Below are 20770 nucleotides of genomic sequence, written 5' to 3' on the forward strand. Positions count from 1 at the left end.
CCATTGGAGCAAACAACTTTGAGCTGAAACCTCAATTAGTTTCTCTGATGCAGCAGAACTGCAAGTTTCATGGACTTCCATCTGAAGATCCTTTTCAGTTCTTAACTGAATTCTTGCAGATATGTGATACTGTTAAGACTAATGGAGTAGATCCTGAAGTCTACAGGCTCATGCTTTTCCCTTTTGCTATAAGAGACAGAGCTAGATTGTGGTTGGATTCTCAACCCAAAGACAGCCTGAACTCTTGGGATAAGCTGGTCACGGCTTTCTTAGCCAAGTACTTTCCTCCTCAAAAGCTGAGCAAGCTTAGAGCTGATGTTCAAACCTTCAGACAGAAAGAAGGTGAATCCTTCTATGAAGCTTGGGAAAGATACAAACAGTTGACCAAAAAGTGTCCTTCTGACATGCTTTCAGAATGGACCATCCTGGATATATTCTATGATGGTTTATCTGAGCTATCAAAGATGTCACTGGACACTTCTGCAGGTGGATCCATTCACCTAAAGAAAACGCCTGCAGAAGCTCAAGAACTCATTGACATGGTTGCTAATAACCAGTTCATGTACACTTCTGAAAGGAATCCTGTGAGTAATGGGACGCCTATGAAGAAGGGAGTTCTTGAAGTTGATACTCTGAATGCCATATTGGCTCAGAATAAAATATTGACTCAGCAAGTCAATATGATCTCTCAGAGTCTGCATGGAATGCAAGCTGCATCCAACAGTACTCAAGAGGCTTCTTATGCAGAAGAAGCTTATGATCCTGAGAACCCTGCAATAGCAGAGGTGAATTACTTAGGTGAACCTTATGGAAACACCTATAACTCATCATGGAGAAATCATCCAAATTTCTCATGGAAGGATCAAAAGCCTCAACAAGGCTTTAATAATGGTGGAAGAAACAGGTTCAACAATAATAAACTTTTTCCATCATCCACTCAGCAACAGACAGAGAACTCTGAACAAAAGGCTTCTAATTTAGCAAATCTAGTCTCTGATCTATCCAAGGCCACTATGAGTTTCATGAATGAAACGAGGTCTTCCATTAGAAATCTGGAAGCACAAGTGGGCCAGCTGAGTAAAAGGATCACTGAAATCCCTCCTAGTACTCTCCCAAGCAATACAGAAAAGAACCCAAAAGGAGAGTGCAAGGCCATTGACATAAGCACCATGGCCGAACCTGTGAGGAGAGGAGAGGACGTGAATCCCAAGGAGGAAGACCTCCTGGGACGTCTAGTGGTCAATAAGGAGCTTCCCTCTGAGGAACCAAAGGACTCTGGGGCCCATCTAGAGACCATAGAGATCCCATTGAACCTCCTTATGCCCTTCATGAGCTCTGATGAGTATTCCTCTTCTGAAGAGAATGAGGATGTTACTGAAGAGCAAACTGCCAAGTTTCTTGGTGCAATCATGAAGCTGAATGCCAAATTATTTGGCATTGATGCTTGGGAAGTTGAACCTCCCTTGTTCATTAATGAACTAAGTGATCTGGATCAACTGACATTGCCTCAGAAGAGACAGGATCCTGGAAAGTTCATAATACCCTGTACCATAGGCACCATGATCTTTAAGGCTCTGTGTGACCTTGGTTCAGGAATAAACCTCATGCCCCTCTCTGTAATAGAGAAACTGGGAATCTATGGGGTGCAAGCTGCTAAAATCTCATTAGAGATGGCAGACAGCTCTAGAAAACAGGCTTATGGACAAGTAGAGGATGTATTAGTAAAGGTTGAAGGCCTTTACATCCCTGCTGATTTCATAGTCCTGGATACTGGAAAGGAAGAGGATGAATCCATCATCCTAGGAAGACCTTTCCTGGCCACAGCAAGAGCTGTGATTAATGTTGACAGAGGTAAAATAATCCTTCAATGGAATGAGGATCCCTTGTATTTAAAACTCAAGGATCTCCCTCTGCAACCATGGAGAGGAAGCAGAAAAAGCTTCTCTCAAGGCAGAGTCAACCAGAGCCCCCACAGTCAAACTCTAAGTTTGGTGTTGGGAGGCCACAACCAAACTCTAAGTTTGGTGTTGAACTCCCATATCCAAACTCTAAGTTTGGTGTTGGAGAGTCTCAACAAAGCTCTGCACATCTGTGAGGCTCCATGAGAGCCCACTGTCAAGCTATTGACATTAAAGAAGCGCTTGTTGGGAGGCAACCCAATGTTTTTCTAATTCTTATTTTTATTGTTTTTCATGTTTTCTTAGGTTCATGATCATGTGGAGTCACAAAATAAACAAAAAAATCAAAAACAGGAATCAAAAACAGCAGAAGAAAAATCACACCCTGGAGGAGCATCTGTCTGGCGTTCAAACGCCAGAACAGAGCATAGTTCTGGCACTGAACGCCCAGAATGGGAGCATCCTGGCGCTGAACGCCCAGAACAAGCATAGTTCTGGCGTTCAACGCTAGAAATGGCAGCAAAGGGGCGTTGAATGCCCAAAATGGGCACCAACCTGGCGCTGAACGCCCAGAGTTGTGTGCAAGGGCATTTTGCATGCCTAAATTGGTGCAGGGATGTAAATGCCTTGACACCTCAAGATTTGTGGACCCCACAGGATCCCCACCTACCTCCACTCACTCTCTTCTCTCTTCTCAATCATCCTCTATTCCCAATAAACACTCTTCCTTATTAACCCTTTACCACTCACATCCAAACACCACTACCTTCAAAATTCAACATCTCTCTCCCACCCAATCCCACCCATATGGCCGAATACACACCTCCATCCATCTCCTCTATATCCTCTTCTTCTTCTTCTATTCTTTCTTCTTTTGCTCGAGGGCGAGCAACATTCTAAGTTTGGTGTGGTAAAAGCATAGCTTTTTTGTTTTTTCCATAACCATTGATGGCACCTAAGGCCAGAGAAACCTCTAGAAAGAGGAAAGGGAAGACAAAAGCTTCCATCAAGGGTCTATAGCTCAGTGGTAGAACATTTGACTGCAAATCAAGAGATCCCTGAGATACCTCAGGGGATACATTTTCTTCCACACAATTATTGGAAGCAACTAAGGGTGGAACATCAAGAGCACTCCATCATCCTTCATGAAATCAGAGAAGATCTAAAAGCAATGAAGGAGGAGCAGCCAAGGCAAGGAAGAGACATAGAAGAGCTCAAGGACATCACTAAGGTGGATTCATTCCTTGTTCTTAATTCTTCTGCTTTTCGTTTTCTATGTTATGTGCTTATCTATGTTTGTGTCTTCATTACATGATCATTAGTAGTTAGTAACTTTGTCTTAAAGTTATAAATGTCCTATGAATCCATCACCTCTCTTAAATGAAAAATGTTTTAATTCAAAAGAACAAGAAGTACATGAGTTTCGAATTTATCCTTGAACTTAGTTTAATTATATTGATGTGGTGACAATGCTTCTTGTTTTCTGAATGTATGCTTGAACAGTGCATATGTCTTTTGAAGTTGTTGTTTAAGAATGTTAAATATGTTGGCTCTTGAAAGAATGATGACTAGGAGACATGTTATTTGATAATCTGAAAAATCATAAAAATGATTCTTGAAGCAAGAAAAAGCAGCAAAGAACAAAGCTTGCAGAAAAAAAAAATAGGCGAAAAAAAAAATAATAGAAAGAAAAAGAAAAAGCAAGCAGAAAAAGCCAAAGCTCTTAAAACCAAGAGGCAAGAGCAAAAAGCCAATAACCCTTAAAACCAAAAGGCAAGGGCAATTAAAAAGGACCCCAAGGCTTTGAGCATCAGTGGATAGGAGGGCCTAAAGGAATAAAATCCTGGTCTAAGCGGCTAAACCAAGCTGTCCCTAACCATGTGCTTGTGGCGTGTAGGTGTCAAGTGAAAACTTGAGACTGAGCGGTTAAAGTCAAGGTCCAAAGCAAAAAAAAAAGAGTGTGCTTAAGAACCCTGGACACCTCTAATTGGGGACTTTAGCAAAGCTGAGTCACAATCTGAAAAGGTTCACCCAATTATGCGTCTGTGGCATTTATGTATCCGGTGGTAATACTGGAAAACAAAATGCTTAGGGCCACGGCCAAGACTCATAAAGAAGCTGTGTTCAAGAATCATCATACTGAACTAAGAGAGTCAATAACACTATTCGAAATCTAAAGTTCCTATAGATGCCAATCATTCTGAACCTCAATGGATAAAGTGAGATGCCAAAACTATTCAAGAGGCAAAAAGCTATAAGTCCCGCTCATATGATTGAAGCTCTGTTTCATTCATAGTTTGGAATTTATAGTATATTCTATTCTTTTTATCCTATTTTGATTTTCAGTTGCTTGGGGACAAGCAACAATTTAAGTTTGGTGTTGTGATGAGCGGATAATTTATACGCTTTTTGACATTGTTTTTAGTATGTTTTTAGTAGGATCTAGTTACTTTTAGGGATGTTTTTAATAGATTTTGTGTTAAATTCACATTTCTGGACTTTACTATGAGTTTGTGTGTTTTTCTGTGATTTCAGGTATTTTTTGGCTGAAATTGAGGGACTTGAGCAGAAATCAGATTCAGAGGTTGAAAAAGGACTGCTGATGCTGTTGGATTTTGACCTCCCTTCACTCAAAGTGGATTTTCTGGAGCTACAGAACTCGAAAGGGCGCGCTTCCAATTGCGTTGGAAAGTAGACATCCAGGGCTTTCCAGCAATATATAATAGTCCATACTTTGGCCAAGAATTGACGACATAAACTGGCGTTCAACGCCAGCTTTCTACCCAAATCTGGCGTCCAGCGCCAGAAAAGGATCCAAAACCAGAGTTGAACGCCCAAACTGGCACAAAAACTGGCGTTCAACTCCACAAATGGCCTCTGCACGTGCAACACTTAAGCTCAGCCCAAACACACACCAAGTGGGCCCCGGAAGTAGATTTATACATCAAATACTTACTCATGTAAACCCTAGTAGCTAGTTTATTATAAATAGGACCTCTTACTATTGTATTAGGCATCTTTGGATTACCTTATGATCCTTTGATCACATTTTGGGGGCTGGCCATCTCGGCCATGCCTGGACTTTTCACTTATGTATTTTTAACGGTAGAGTTTCTACACTCCATAGATTAAGGTGTGGAGCTCTGCTGTTCCTCAAAGATTAATGCAAGTACTACTGTTTTCTATTCAATTCATCTTATTTCGCTTCTAAGATATCCATTCGCACCCAAGAACGTGATGAAGGTGATGATTATGTGTGACGCTCATCACCATCTCCCCTATGAACACGTGCCTGACAAACACTTCCGTTCTACATGAAATAAGCTAGAATGAATATCTCTTAGATCTCTTAACCGGAATCTTCGTGGCGTAAGCTAGAATGATGGCGGCATTCAAGAGAATCCGGAAGGTCTAAACCTTGTCTGTGGTATTCCGAGTAGGATTCAATGATTGAATGACTGTGACGAGCTTCAAACTCGCGAGTGCTGGGCGTTAGTGACAGACGCAAAAGGAGGGAGAATCCTATTCCAGCATGATTGGGAACCGACAGATGAATAGCCGTGCCGTGACAGGGTGCGTGAGCATATTATTCACTGAGAGGAGGGGATGTAGCCACTGACAACGGTGATGCCCTTGCATAAAGCCAGCCATGGAAAGGAGTAAGGCTGACTGGATGAAGATAGCAGGAAAGCAGAGGTTCAGAGGAACGAAAAGCATCTCCATTCGCTTATCTGAAATTCCTACCAATGATTTACATAAGTACCTCTATCCCTATTCTATTATTTATTATTCGAAAACTCCATTATCACTTTATATCTGCCTGACTGAGATTTACAAGGTGACCATAGCTTGCTTCATACCAACAATCTCCGTGGGATTCGACCCTTACTCACGTAAGGTATTACTTGGACGACCCAGTGCACTTGCTGGTTAGTGGTACGCGTTGTGAAAAGTTTGATTCACAATTCGTGCACCAGTCATCAAAACTAGAGATGGACTTAGGAGGTAAATTGTCGAACCACCTAATTGCTTTCTTCGTGAGAGTTGTTGGAAAAGCTTTGCAGCGAACAACGTCTGAGGCATCGGTGAGGTACATTTTGCTTCTGAAGTTGCTGAGGTGATGGTTGGGATCTGTAGTGCCATCATACAGAGTTAAATCCGAGAGTTTAAAGTCCTTAGGAATTTTAGTTTTCATGATTTCCCTAGTGAATAGGTCACGATCTTTGCGTGAATTGTCCTCAGGGGTGGTCCGGGTAGCCTTTGCTTTGAGATCGGCTTCGAGTTGTAGGATTTTATCTTCTAACTCTCGACGTCGCCTTACCTCTCTTTGTAGATCCTTCCCAACTTCTCGTTGATGTTGGCTTTCTTTTTCAAGTTGCTTTAAACGATCTTGAAGTGCTTCTATTACTCCTGGATTTGATGAGTTTTTGTCTCCGTTAGATTCCGGAGTATCTTTTGGTGTAGCGTCCGTGTTTTTGTGCGGCGTTCTATCCTCTAGATCTGAATCATGGTCGTTGTCATGGTCGTCCGCCATGGTGATGGGATGACTTCCAGGTCCCCAGCAACGGCGCCAATGTTCCGAGGGTTACCTAAAACTGGAGGTCGATCTCGGACGAGATCTCCTGTACTGGTCGGTGCTGATGTGTCCGGCCGGTGAGTGGTGGCCGGAGCTGTTGCATCCGACTTGTGGACTGGCTATGCTGCTAATCCTTCGTCACCGGAGGGTGGGGGGTACCTGCAAAGGACTCCGATGCTTAAGTTAGCAATGGTATTAAGCAGGTTTTTAGTAGAATCAGAGTATGAGTTATACCTGGGTGCTCCAGTGTATTTATAGTAGTGTGGGCTGACCTTTCTGATAAGTTAAGTTAGTTATCTTATCTTATCTTATCTTATTTTGAGTGAAGTCAGCTTATCTTCAAGGGAACTGCCTTTATCTCTATAGGCTTGGATTGCCTTTGGATTTGGGTCGTGTTCCTTTACTTGGGCCCTTTATTGGGCTTTCCTGTCGATTTGGCCGAACTCTTTGAGAAGAGGTCGGATAGCCTGACCTGAAGAGGTCGGTCGCTTTGTCACTGAACATCTCGGGTCGGATAGCTCGACCCAGGGTGTGAACAGTAGTAGACTTGCACGTTTTGGTTGGGTTGAGCTTGAGGAGCTTGGTTCCACCTTTGGTTTGAATTCTCCCTCCATCATTGGTTTTGATTGCCTCCATGTTGGTAGGATCCTTGGTTGTAATTGGGCCTTTTTGGGCAAGGGTTGGTTACTGCCAATGTAGTGTCCTCTTGGAGTTGAGGGCACTCATCGGTGTAATGAGTATTACAAGCACAAACACCACATATCCTTGATGGTCCTTCGATCCTTGGAGGTTGAGGTGGGGCATTTATCAAAGCTTGAGGAATGTGTTGCCCTTAGGTGATTTGCCTCAACAAAATTGTCATCTCACCTAGGGTCTTTGTCAGAATAGCATCTCCGGAGGGAGAAACTTCACTCAAAGCTTTTAGTTGTGGACTCCTTGCCCTTGAGTGTTGAGTTGAGTCCGCTAAGTCTGATATAACTTCCCACGATTCTGCAGCGGTCTTGTTTTTGGTCAATGATCCTCCACTCGCGGCATCTAAGGAAAGCTTATCTTGGTGGTGCATTCCTTGACAAAAATAACTGATAAGAACCAAATCATCAATCCGGTGGTGAGGGAAAGCCTCTAACAACTTCTTGAATCTCTCCCAGTATTCATACAAAGTCTCCCCATCTCGTTGCACAATGCAAGAGATCTCTCTTCGCAGCTTGTCTGTTTTCTGAGGAGGGTAGAATTTTTCCAAAAATTCTTTACGCAGCAAGTCCCAATTGGATCTAACTTCACCCAGTTGTGTATAAAACCACTCCTTCGCTTTTCCCTCTAAAGAGAACGGGAAAGCGAAGACCAACACTGCGGATTCATCCACCCCATGTCTTCTTGCAGTTGCGCATGCAACTTGGAAATCCTTTAAATGCTTTAGAGGATCTTCCCTAGGTAGTCCATTGTATTTAGGGAGCAAGTTTATAGTGCCGGACTTGAGCTCAAAATTCGGGTCCAAAGTCGGATACAAAATTTGAAGCGGTTGCAAGTTAAGATCACGAGCTCCGGCCTCCTTCAAAGTGATCCTTCGAGGTGGGTCTGCCATGACGGTGTCACCTGAGTAACTCACAGAGAATTCAGTACTCCCCACAGATGAATATATGGTCTCCGCGTTGATTGGAGAATGATGGTCACGGGTTGATGGTGATAGTGAATTGGAGTGCTCCTCAAGGGAGCCCGATTCACTATTCACGAAAGCTAGCCGGCGCCAAGCTTGCCTTATACGAGTTAAAGTTTGTTTAATTTCCGGATCAAAAGTGACCAAGCTCAGGTCTGGAAGCGACCGTGTCATTCAACTGAGGAGGCAATGAAAGCATGCAATTATGAAAAGTAAAACAAAATAGGCAAGTAAATAAGAACAAACTTAACAATCAACAACTACTAAGACTAACTAAAGAGGAAAGTAGTATCTACAATTAGTGCCATGTAGCAAACCAAAATCAAGTATTCACACTATTCACATATTTACAACAACCAAAATTATAGCATTCATTGCACTTAAAGTGAACTCCCCAACAACGGTACCAAAATTTGATGGTGCGAGAGATTGATTGCCGGTTCAGAATTTAATCAAAAACAAGAATCAATCCATTGGTAGCATAGTCCAAACCAACAACAACTCTCACAATCAAATTGGAAATTCAAAAGATGTGTTACAATTCAAAACTAGTTCAAAACCGAGAGTATTTGACTCCCGGGTCGTCTCCCAAGGAACACTTGAGGACAATGAGTGTACAATTCCGGTTGTAGTGATCAAGGGGTTATAAATGAAGAAATGAACATATAAACCAATAAAAGAACATGCAAAATTGTAATGATTGAACTAATAAAGAAATTAAAGAACCGACTATGTAATATAAACAAGTAAAGTATAAAAGAGATTAACATAGAAGTGTATGAAAGATTGAAAGCATAAAAAGAGTCTTGGCTTGGAGTGAGCTAAGGGTCCTTTCCTTGTTGGAACCACAACTATGACAATTATGATGGATTAGTCTCACTTGATCAACCCTCACATCGGAAAGAAAGTAAAATGAGCATAAGTGTCCTTAACCCACAAATCCTAAATTGCTTGCTAATTGCCTTAACAACAAATTAGCGTTAGTGGGAACAAGAACAATTAACAATCCAAGAATTGACACTAAATGTTGGACATTCCAACTCTAGGAACCCATTTGCTCACTTTACCCAAGCCAAGAACAAAAAATTTAGCCTAAAACCATATTTGACATTTTGTCAAACACTTGGTGGGCAAAAACCTTAAACATGGTAAAAATGAGAAAAGACTTGAAATAAAAAGCAACAATTGATCTCAAGCAACAAGAATAACACAAGAAAGCATAAAACAAACATCAAACATCAAATTCATCAACAAGAAATTGAAATTGCAAGAGAAAAGTAAAATTGAACTATAACTTGAATTAGAGGAAAGAGTAAGAACAATGTAACTATAAAGAGTAATAACAAGAGAATACTTACAATGGAAACTAGCAAAATCCAAGATAAAAAATGGAAATGGCAGTTGAATGTAAAACCCTAATATAAACCCTAATAGAGATGATGAAAAAAACTTAGAGAAAACTAAACTAAAAGATTCCTACCACTACTCCTAAACTATACTAATGATATGCTATGTTATGGTCTTCCTTTCCCTTCCAATATGAGCTAAAAGACTTCAGAAATGGGTCTCCAAAGCCTCAAAATTGCCAGTCATATGCCATTTGAATGAAGTCATGTGCGGACACCTGTGCGGCGCACAAGCGTGTGCATCCGCACACTTTGCGAAAATCCCTTCTTGTGCGTACGCACAAGTAGCTATGCGCACGCACACTAGGCGATGCTTGAATGGATGCGCGACACGCTCGAAAAGATCCACGCGCTCTGATTGGGCTCCTGTGCGTACGCACGCATGTCTGTGCACACGCACACGTCTCTGAACTCATCTCCTTTGATTCTTCATGTTTCCTCCACTTTGCATGCTCTTCTTCCATTTTCTCCAACCCATTCCTACCTCATACACTTGAAATCATTCACAAAGAACATCAAGGCATCGAATGGAAGGCAAATGGAATAAAATAGATTGAATTGGGAACAAAAAAGCATATTTTCATAATCAACCACAAATTGGGTAGGAAAGTACAAGAACATGCTATTCATGGGAATAAGTGCAAGTTTATGTGATGAAATCCATTCAATTCTAACCAAAAATCATCATCAAATATGGATTCATCATGTCCAGAGCTCTTAAGCACACTCTTCGGACCATGACTTTAACTGCTCAGTCTCAAGCGTTTCATTTGACACCTTCACACCACAAGCATATAGTTAGGGAAGCAGCTCAATTGAACTGCCTAGGCTAAGATATTTCTTTTAGGCCGTCCTAACCATAGATGCTCAAAGCCTTGGATCCTTGCTCTTGCCTTTTGGTTTAAAGAGCTATTGGCTTTTTCTGCTTTTTTCTTCTTCTTTTTTTCGCATATATATATATATTTTTTTTTTTTCTTTTATTGCTTTTTTTGCTGCTTTTTCTTACTTCAAGAATCAATTTTTGGATTTTTCAAATTCCAATATTCTTCATCATATTTTGGACTTTTATCACCATTCTTTCAAGAACCAACATTCTTTAACTCCAACATCAAACATGCACTGTTTATTTCATGCATTCAGAGAGGAAAAGCAATGCCACCACATAAAGTAATTGAACTTTTCTTAATATATAACTCAAAATTTATTTACCTTTACTGCTTCTAAAAAAATGAAAATTTTATTCAAGTTCAATGAGATGATAAGAAGAACATTTTATAGCTAATTGGAAAATAAAAACTTAAATCCTAATAATGCTTATGTAATTCTTAAATTAAAAGACAGGAATTTAAATAAAAATTTAAATGCTACTAATGATCATGTAAATCTAAACATAAGAAACAGGAATTAGAATAGCCACAAAAATACGTAGGTGGAACTCAACCACCTTAATCATGGGAGGCGTTAGGCTCTTCAGGGGACAATTTCTGACGCTTCAGCTCTTCTAGCTCATGCTTCTGCTTCTCTTGTTCCTTTACCAGTTTGCAAAGCATGCTAGTCTGGTCTTTTTTCTCCTCTCTTAATTAATCCAAGGTGGTTTGCAGTTGTGCAATAGATGCTTCCAGCTGGGTCCAGTATTTAATTAGAGGGACCTCTTGTGCTTGCTCAGGCGCCTTGCTTTTGGGTTGATCAGCTGGTACTTGGGCGCTTTCTATTACCTGCTTGGTGATAGGGCTTTCTACAGGGATGAATGAATCCCTGTTAATCATGACTCCAGCTTCCTTACACAAGCAAAAAATAAGGTTTGGATAGGCCAATCTGGCATGAGTTGACATCCTTTTTGCAACCTTGTATAACTCAAAGGGAATTAGTTGGTGGACTTCCACCTTATTCCCCTTCATAATACAGTGAGTGAATCTTCACAGCCCTTCTGATGGTAACATCCGAACGGTTGCTAAAAAGGAGTATGGAACACCCAATGAAATTCAACTAACACCTAGCAGCTGGTTTAAAATCTACTCTTCTCAGTTGGTTCTGGTTACCTTTTGTGTTGTTGATCCACTTAGTTCCAGGCAGACATATGTCTTCTAGAATCTGATACAACTTTGGATTAGCCACCACTTTCCTATTAAAGGATTCTGGATCATCCTTTTGTGGAGGTAGCTTGAAGATCTCTCTCACCTTGTCAAGATGAAAATAGAGAGTCTTCCCTCGCACCATGGTGCGAAAAGTATAAAATCCTTGTCCATCTTTCTTTTGCTTATCTATCATCCACAGATTTGCATAGAATTTAAGGATAATTGTTATTCCAACAGTGATCTTAGGATCAGCTAGAATCTCCCAGCCTCTCTTCCGAATTTGCTCTTGGATCTCCGGGTACTAATCTTATTTTAATTTGAATTTGGCTTCTGGGATCAATGTCCTCTTGCACATGATTTTGTAAGAATTTTCTTCATGCTGCTTTGCGTAGAATCAGAAAGGGTTGAAAACAACTTCTTGGTTGTCTTCTTTCTTGCTTCTTGAAGTAGGATTTCCACTTTTTGGAGCGATTGAATTCGGATGAAGTGAGAAGGAAAGGCTCTTTCCACATCAAACTTAAAAGGTTTGCTCGTTCTTGAGTAAAAGAATGGAAAGAAGATAAAGAAGAAGAGAGGAAGAATTCGAATGCAAGGAGTACGAGGGTGGCCGAATGGTATAAATAGGGATGGGGAGGATGGTATTTAAAAATTTAATTAGATACAAGATAAATAAGATATGATTCATACTTTAGTAAAAGATAGAAAAAGATAAGCTTTGAAATCAAAATATATGAAAAAGATAAAAAAAATAAGATAGAAGGTATGAAAAAGATTTTAAAGTTAAATAAAAGACATGAAAGTGATTTGAGATTTTGAAAAAGATTTGAAAAAGATATGAAATTTTGAAAAGATTTGAAAAGGATTTGAAAAGATTTTAGATTTGAAATTAAAAGAGGATGATTGAAGGAATCTTGTTTAGAAGATATAATTAAAAAGATGATATTTGGAAAAGATAAGTTTTGAAAAAAATCAAAAACATCCTAACCCTGTTAAGGGCGTTGAACGCCCAAAATGGCAACCATTCTGGCGTTCAACGCCAGGCTGCTCCTCCTTTTTGGGCGTTGAACGCCCAGCCAGTGCCCCCTAGCTGGCATTCAACGCCAGCTTGCCATTCCTTCTTGGGCGTTGAATGACTAGCCAGTACTCCCTGGTCGGCATTCAACGCCAGTCTTGCCTCCCCTTTCAGGGCGTTGAACGTCCAGCCAGTGCCCCCTAGCTGGTGTTCAATGCCAGGCTTGCTATCCCTTGAGGGCATTCAACGCCTAACCAGAACCTCATGGTTGGCATTGAACGCCAGTCTTTTGCCTCCTGGGGGCGTTCAACGCCCCCTTTTTCCTTCTTGCCTGGCGTTCAACGCTAGTAAGGGGCCTTCCCCAGGGCACTTTGTTTTCTGCTCTGACTGTTTCTATTTCTGTTCTAACCACTACATTTGACCACAATCTTAAACAAACGTAAAAATTAAACTGAGATAACTGAAATAAACTTAATGAAAAACATAAATAACTTTAATTTTGGTTGGGTTGCCTTCCAACAAGCGCTTCTTTAACGTCACTAGCTTGATGGTACTGCACTCATGTCAGCAATAAGGTGGATTTTGCTTGTTCAATCTCACCATCCAAGTAATGTTTCACTTTTTGGCCATTAATAGTAAATCATTTATCAGTGTAATTGCACTGGAGTTCTATATGACCATAGGGTCATACATTAGTGATTAGGAAAGGTCTTATCCAACGTGACTTAAGCTTTCCAAGGAAGAGCTTTAGTCTAGAATTGAAGAGCAGAACTTTCTGTCCAAGTTCAAGGACTCTGGAAGAAATCATTCTATCATGCCACTTTTTGGCCCTTTCTTTATAAATCTTTGCATTCTCAAATGCAGTAAGTTAAAATTCATCAAACTCATTTAGCTGGAGCAACCGTTTTTCTCCTGCTACCTTTGCATCAAGGTTCAAGAGTTTGGTTGTCTAGTAGGCCATGTGTTCCAGCTCCACTAACAGGTGCCATGCCTTTCCATACACTAATTGATATAGTGACGTTCCTAGAGAGCATCATCAAGCTTTCTTGCCCAATCCTTTCTAGAGGTATTCACTGTTCTTTGCAGGATTCTCTTTAGTTCTCTATTTGAGACTTCATCTTGCCTATTTTTCTGTGGGTGATATAGGGTGGCCACTTTATGGCGAACTCCATATCGGTTCAGCACAGAGTCAAGCTGTTTATTGTAGAAATGAGTTCATCCATCACTGATAAGTGTCCGAGGGACACCAAATCTGCTGAAGATGTTCTTCTGAAGGAACTTCATCACTACTCTAGTGTCATTTGTGGGTGATGCGACTGTCTCTACCCATTCAGACACATAATTTACGGCCACAAGGATGTAGGTGTTTGAGTATGAAGGTGGGAAAGGACCCATGAAGTCTATACCCCATACATCAAACAACTCAGTCTCTAAGATTCCTTGCTGAGGCATGTCATGACCATAGGGGAGATTGCCAGGCCTTTGGCAACTGTCACATCGTCGGACAAACTTTCGGGAATCCTTAAAGAGTGTGGGCCAATAGAAACCACTTTGGAGGACTTTAGTGGCTGTGCGCTCTACTCCAAAGTCTCCTCCATAATCGGAGCCATGGCAATGCCATAGCATTTTCTGTGCCTCTCCTTCAGACACGCAGCGGCGGATCATCCCATCCGAGCATCTCTTAAAGAGATACGGTTTATCCCACAAGTCGTATTGACCATCATGAATGAGCTTTCGGGCCTGTTGCTTACTGTACTCTTTGGGATGAATCTTATTACCTTGTAATTTGTAATGTCTGCAAACCAAGGTGTTGTCCGGATAGCAAAGAATTGCTCCTCCAGAAAGGTTTCAGACACCACAGTAGAGGGATATCCCTTCTACTGGTTAAATTCGAGACAGGTGGTCATCCACTTGATTTTCTGACCCTTTTTTGTCTCTGATTTCTATGTCAAACTCTTGCAGACGTAATACCTATCTAACCAGCCTAGGTTTAGAATCTTGCTTGGTGAGTATATACTTCAGAGAAGCATGGTCAGTATAAATAATGACCTTAGATCCTATTAGATAGGATCTGAACTTGTCAATGGCATGAGCCACTGCAAGTAATTCCTTCTCTGTGGTAGTGTAGTTTTTCTGTGCGACATTTAGAACACAACTGGCATAATAAATGACATGCAGAAGCTTATCATGCCTCTGTCTCAGGACTGCATGGCATGGTCACTAGCATCACACATCAGTTCAAATGGTACGTCCCAGTTGGGCGCATAGTGTAACATCCCTTCCAGCAAAATACCTTGCTTAAGTCAGGGTATTTCTACTAGAAAGAACGTTACGTGTCCTTTTCTAATATTAACTACTTAATTACTGAGCCTTTGTATCGATTTCGCGTTTCAGTTTTAAGAAAATGCCAGAAAATTTTGTTTTTATTCATTAAAGACATGTATCAAGGATAAACATTGCAAATAATAATAACAATCACAGAAGTATTATTATTAGTAATTCTTATACATAGGAAGTCATATAAATCCAAATACAATACCTACCCCTCTGATAAAATAAAACTTCAAAGGACAAGAGCGAGGGGACTCTATGAAAGCAATTAAAACCATAAAGAAAGCCTACTAATCGCTCGCAGCTTCAAATTGCGTCTTCAAACCTGTGTCACTGAAACGGTGGAAAATTTGGGGGTGAGAACCAAACCACATGTTCTCAGTAGAGGTCGAGAATGCCGTGAAAGTAAAGAATAAAGCGCAAATAGTTAATTTCATTCAGAGACATCTAAAAGAAAATTAACCTTCTTTAAAAGTATTAGTTAATTATTCAAAATCCTAGACCCATATTTTCTTTATAAAACTCATAAAAGTTTCCTAGACTGTATGAATGACTAATCTGTTCCAAGCATAGGTTCATTAAGTCTATGCTGAACCAGCTCAATCTTTCATACTTACTAAACCTCAAACACAATCCAATCACGGCCTCAGGCCCAAGCAATTCAACCAACACCCAATTCACCACAATCCATCCAATCAGTTACAAACACAAGTAATGAGGTTCAAACACAATCAAGAGCAATTATATCAAGTATAGCAATTAGCAGTTAACAGAATTATTCATTTAGGCATACCAATTACAATATACACACCCAAACAATGTCACATAGATGCATATGATGAATGTCTAGTCCTAGTACAGGCTATGAGCTCATGTGTCGGTTGGCTGCCCGTAATCCTGACATTTATCCGGTCACGAGTAATCCCGATTTCCCGAATACGATTTTTCGTTCCTAAATAAATGCGCATATGATAATAGCCGCTCATTTGAGACAGCCTCTGCTTACTGTAGGTAACTTAGTTTCCCTACAAAGGCTCTGGGTTGCATTAAGCAACTAATATATATTAAATATAGCTCTGGATTGCATCAAGCAACTAATATATATATAAATATAGCTCTGGGTTGCATCAAGCAACTAATATATATAAATATAGCTCTGGGTTGCATCAAGCAACTAATATATATATATATATATACAAATATCTCTTTACTCTGCTCTGGTTTCTCTTTTCTCTGCATCTCTTTACTCTACTCTAGTTATTCTGTTCTCTGTATCTCTTTACTTTTCTCTGAATACTCTTTCATTTGTATCTATATTACTCTTTTTCTCTTTATCTCTTTACTCTTTTGTAATTGTAAATATGCAAGCGGGACAAAACCCATGTCCTTGCTAGCAACTTTATAAACCAAATATATTTTCTCAAAAGAATCAGTAAAGTTATTATCGTTAAACAAGTCTCAAGTATTCATTTTGATTAAGTCATTTTACTTTTATAAAAATTTGGACATAATCTCCTTTAAAAATAGGACTTAGCCACCCTTACGGGTTCCTTCTTTCTCAACAGTTCATCAGCCTCTTTCAGCAGTTGCCACAACAATATATATTCTCAAAAACATTTGATAATAGTATAGAAAATCTATTTCTTAAATTCCATATCCAAAATAATTGTCAACACAACCTGGCAGCCTGATTTCCATTTTATTTTTAAAATATCAAATGAATTCGGAATCATGTAAACTTTATATCCATACGACCGTCTCGGATTAAGCTTTCTATTAAACTAAAAATCATAATTTTTCGCTGACTCTAGCTTCGGGAATATAAGCAAAACCGTGACTGTTCTGCAGTGTTTTAAAACCAGAAGACAGCAGCACCATACAACATGTGAAATTTCATATAAAATCCAAATTAAATCCAATTACCTTCAAAATTAATATGGTTAAACATAACGCATCCAAATTTCTTTCTCAATTAGTTCCAGGGTCATACCATTTTTAATGAAGGAGTTACGTAGCTTGGAAGTTAGGTAATTTTCTGCAGAATTCTGTTTTACAAATCATTGAACACAACCTCTTCCAAGTCCCATAACTCACTTATTAAAACATGAATAGCCCTGAAATTTGAATCATATGTACTAAACATACTCAACTTTCACCTCCAATTAGTTGCATCTTAATATCATTTCAGAATTAATAATTATAAAGTCTCAAAGTTACTGACTTAGAAAACAAAACCTGACTTTTACTGCATAATACATCTTATTTTAAAAATTCATATCTTTAAAACCACAACTCTAACAATTCTAAATTTTTATGAAATTAAAGTACTAGGACCAGAGTTTCATTTAAAATTTGTTCCATTTCAAAAATTCAAACTAGAGAATTTTTAATAGAGGAAACAAATTGCTGTTGTGTTAAACGTTCTGCAGAAAAATCAGATTTGACATCCATAATTCAAAAATTTACCATAAATCATAAACTTAATGAAAAAGTCTCAAATTCACTAGTTCAGCTCCCTATATTCCCAAGCTTAATCCGGACTTAGTTCCACGCAATTCCGATAATCATAGAATTAGTTATAGCTTTTCAAAGTTTCTAATTTCATTTAAAGTAGTGCAGAAAATCAGATTCACAACTTAACTTTGAAAAATCATAACTAATGTTCCAATTAATATGAAACCTTCAACATTAAATCTCAACAATCACACTTAATATAATTTACTTAAATTCTCATCATTTTAGTCACTATAGAGCCACTGATTCACTTTCAAAGTTGCCGTTTAATTTCAAGAGAACCTAATTTTCAACAAACCATTTTGTATTCAAAATCCAACCCTTCAATACCCCTCAAAACCAACTCCAAATCAACCACCAACCAAGTTCACTAACATTACAACATACCAAATAACAGCTCAACGGCAATAAATCCAACATAACCCATTAAAATTCAGAAATTCTCAACAATTATTCATCAAACAATTCCCAATCCACATAATCAATCAATATCACTAATCAACAATTCCAAATAACAATCTCAACCATTCCAATCACAATTTCAGCCACAATTCAATATTCAAGTAGTCAATCAATTACTCACAGATATTAAATCTATTTGTAGTTATTCACTAAACCTTGTAGGCATTCTTAAATTGAAATCGTTTTAAACCCCATACCTCGATGTCGTAATCGCAGGATTTAACACAGCAATTCCCTTTATTCCTAATTCATGGCAGCAACCACAACAGTGACACCGGAGACCCTCTGCAGCAGCGATGTCATCAATAATCGCGATAATGGTGGCAAGACCGAAACAGAAATATTTTTGGGCATTTTTCCTATAACAATGAAGCGGCAAGCAGAGATAACAATAATCAAAATAGGTTGTGAATGATACAGATTCAGATACAAAGATGAAGGAGGCTGTGGTAACCAAGCAATACCAGGGCAGGGCTGAAATAGTTCATAGCAGCAACGATTCTTTTGGAAAATCGATCGTCACAGTCCACAGCTGCAGCAGCTTAATCAGTAATTAAAGAAAACATGGAAACGAAGCCACAGTAGTAGAATTACGGTGACTACAACAACAGGGAAGATAGCTTCCTCCTCTACCTCAGCTCGTGATTCCGGCGGCGGCGGCGGCGGAGCATCCTTCAACGACGCTGGCTAAGAGAGCACCCACCACCACACGTTCTTCTCCTCCTCCGCCGGTTGTTCACGATTCTCCCCCTCCTTAACTTAATCGACGACGCAGCTTCGGAGATGATATTAGCGGTCTCCATGGTGACGGTTGCTGCGAGCTCGACGGCAGCTGAACCAGCAGCGGAGGCAACGCATGACAGCAACAACGATGAGCGAGTGAACGTCTCCGTCGATCTCTTTCTCTTCGGGATTTTGCTTCTCTTCTTCTCTGGCTCTAACGACAGCAACGGCAACCGGCACAAGGAGCGGCACAGCACGGCGATCCTCCTTCCTCTCTTCTTACTCCGTTCTGTCACTCTCTCCCCCTGTTCTCCGTTTCCCCCCTCAAGCTCCCCCTGTTCCCTTTCTTTCCTTTCTGTGTATGTGTTTATTTGTGAAATTAGGGTATCAATTAGGAATTTAGTGAAATTAGGATTTTATAAAGAAATAAGGATAGTTATGAATAGATATTTTGATAAAATTGAAGAGTAGAGTAATTTTTAAAATTAAATATACTCTATAAAAAATATATAAGAACATTATTTATCAACATATTGCTAAGTTCAATTAATTATTTCTAGTTTAAATTATAAAATAAGTATATTAATCACATTTTTATAAAATGTACTTTAAACTCAATACCAATTATTCAAATTAAATGATATAACATTTTATTATTTTTCTATTACCGAAACTTTAATTTCAATTTACAAAATATCTAATTATAATAAATTACTTAAACTTTAAGTATTTATAAAAATCCATTTAATCATTCCTAATAAATTAATCTCTAAGAGCTCAAACTAATAAAATAAACCATAATTCATTCATAATAGAAATTTTCTTAATTTTAATTATATAACACCTTCATTACTAAATTCTAATTTGAAATTATATAAAATAACCAATTATAAGAATTTACACAAAAATATTAATTGAATTAACTCCAAATATTAGTAAACTAATTTAATTACTCTCAATTGATTAATTTATAAAATAAGATATCAAATCAATAAAATAAATCGTAACCTTTTCAGAATAAAAGTTACTTAAATTAAATTATACAATTCTTTCTTATTTTTCAATTACTAAAATTATACAAAATATTCTATTATAATAAGATTACTTAAAAATATTAATTGATTTCAAAATAAAACTATCTCCGAATCTATTTAATTATTTCTAACAAAATAATTTCTAAAATTATAAAGTTTAAACTTAATAAGATAAAATCACAATTTATTTATATTTAGATTTTCAAAAATGCGGGATGTTACACATAGATGACAGGCGTAGTAATAAGCTTAACTTTCAGAGTCTCAAAGGCCTGCAGACACTCTTGGTCAAAGACAAATGGAGTGTCTATAAACCTCCTGTAGAATCCTGCATGTCCCAGGAAAATCCTGATTCCTTTGACATTGGTGGGTGGTGGTAATCGCTCAATCACCTCCACCTTAGCTTGATCCACTTCTATTCCATTGTTCGAAATCTGATGCCCAAGAGCAATTCCTTCAGTCACCATGAAGTGACATTTTTCCCATTTTAAAACAAGGTTTGTCTCTTGGAATCGTTTGAGAACAAGGGCTAAATGGTCAAGGCAGGATTCAAATGAATCTCCAAAGACGGAGAAGTCATCCATGAATACTTCAAGGAACTTTTCCACCATATTAGAGAGGATGGAGAGCATACATCTCTGAAAGGTGGCAAGTGCATTGCACAGGCTAAATGGCATTCGCCTATAAGCAAACACATCATATGGGCATGTAAATGCTGCCTTTTCTTGATCCTGTAAATCTACTGCAATTTGATTATAACCGGAATAACCATCCAGGAAACAATAAAATGCATGCCGTGCTAGTCTCTTTAGCATTTGATCTATGATGGTAAAGAAAAATGATACTTTCTGATGGCGTTATTGAGCCTTCTATAGTTAATGCACATACGCCACCCTGTAACTGTCCTTGTAGGAATCAGTTCATTCTTTTTATTATGAAGCACTGTCATGCCTCCCTTTTTGGGAACAACTTGGACAGGGCTCACCCACGGGCTATCAGAGATGAGATAAATAATCCCAGCCTCCAATAATTTTTTGAATTCCTTCTGCACCACTTCCTTCATGGCTGGATTCAGTCGCCTTTGT

General features: G+C 38.9%; 1 long non-coding RNA gene and 2 other non-coding genes across 3 annotated transcripts; 1 reads left to right on the plus strand and 2 right to left on the minus strand.

The window, feature by feature from the left end:
- Nucleotides 1–302: 302 nt before the first annotated feature.
- On the minus strand, nt 303–410 carry LOC148553306 (small nucleolar RNA R71). The gene has a single exon (XR_015892901.1). It is a non-coding gene; the product is annotated as a small nucleolar RNA R71 (small nucleolar RNA).
- A 7164-nt stretch (nt 411–7574) lies between these two features.
- LOC148553307 (small nucleolar RNA R71) lies at nt 7575–7681 on the plus strand. The gene has a single exon (XR_015892552.1). It is a non-coding gene; the product is annotated as a small nucleolar RNA R71 (small nucleolar RNA).
- Nucleotides 7682–15087: 7406 nt separating this feature from the next.
- On the minus strand, nt 15088–19010 carry LOC110264253 (uncharacterized). The gene is made up of 4 exons (XR_002350055.2): nt 18562–19010; nt 18393–18460; nt 18126–18287; nt 15088–15285 (listed from the first exon to the last, which is right to left on the minus strand). It is a non-coding gene; the product is annotated as an uncharacterized LOC110264253 (long non-coding RNA).
- Nucleotides 19011–20770: the final 1760 nt, after the last annotated feature.

The sequence above is a fragment of the Arachis ipaensis genome, chromosome B7 (genome assembly GCF_059453495.1).
Source record: "Arachis ipaensis isolate K30076 ecotype BB chromosome B7, ASM5945349v1, whole genome shotgun sequence".
Lineage (NCBI taxonomy): Eukaryota > Viridiplantae > Streptophyta > Magnoliopsida > Fabales > Fabaceae > Arachis > Arachis ipaensis.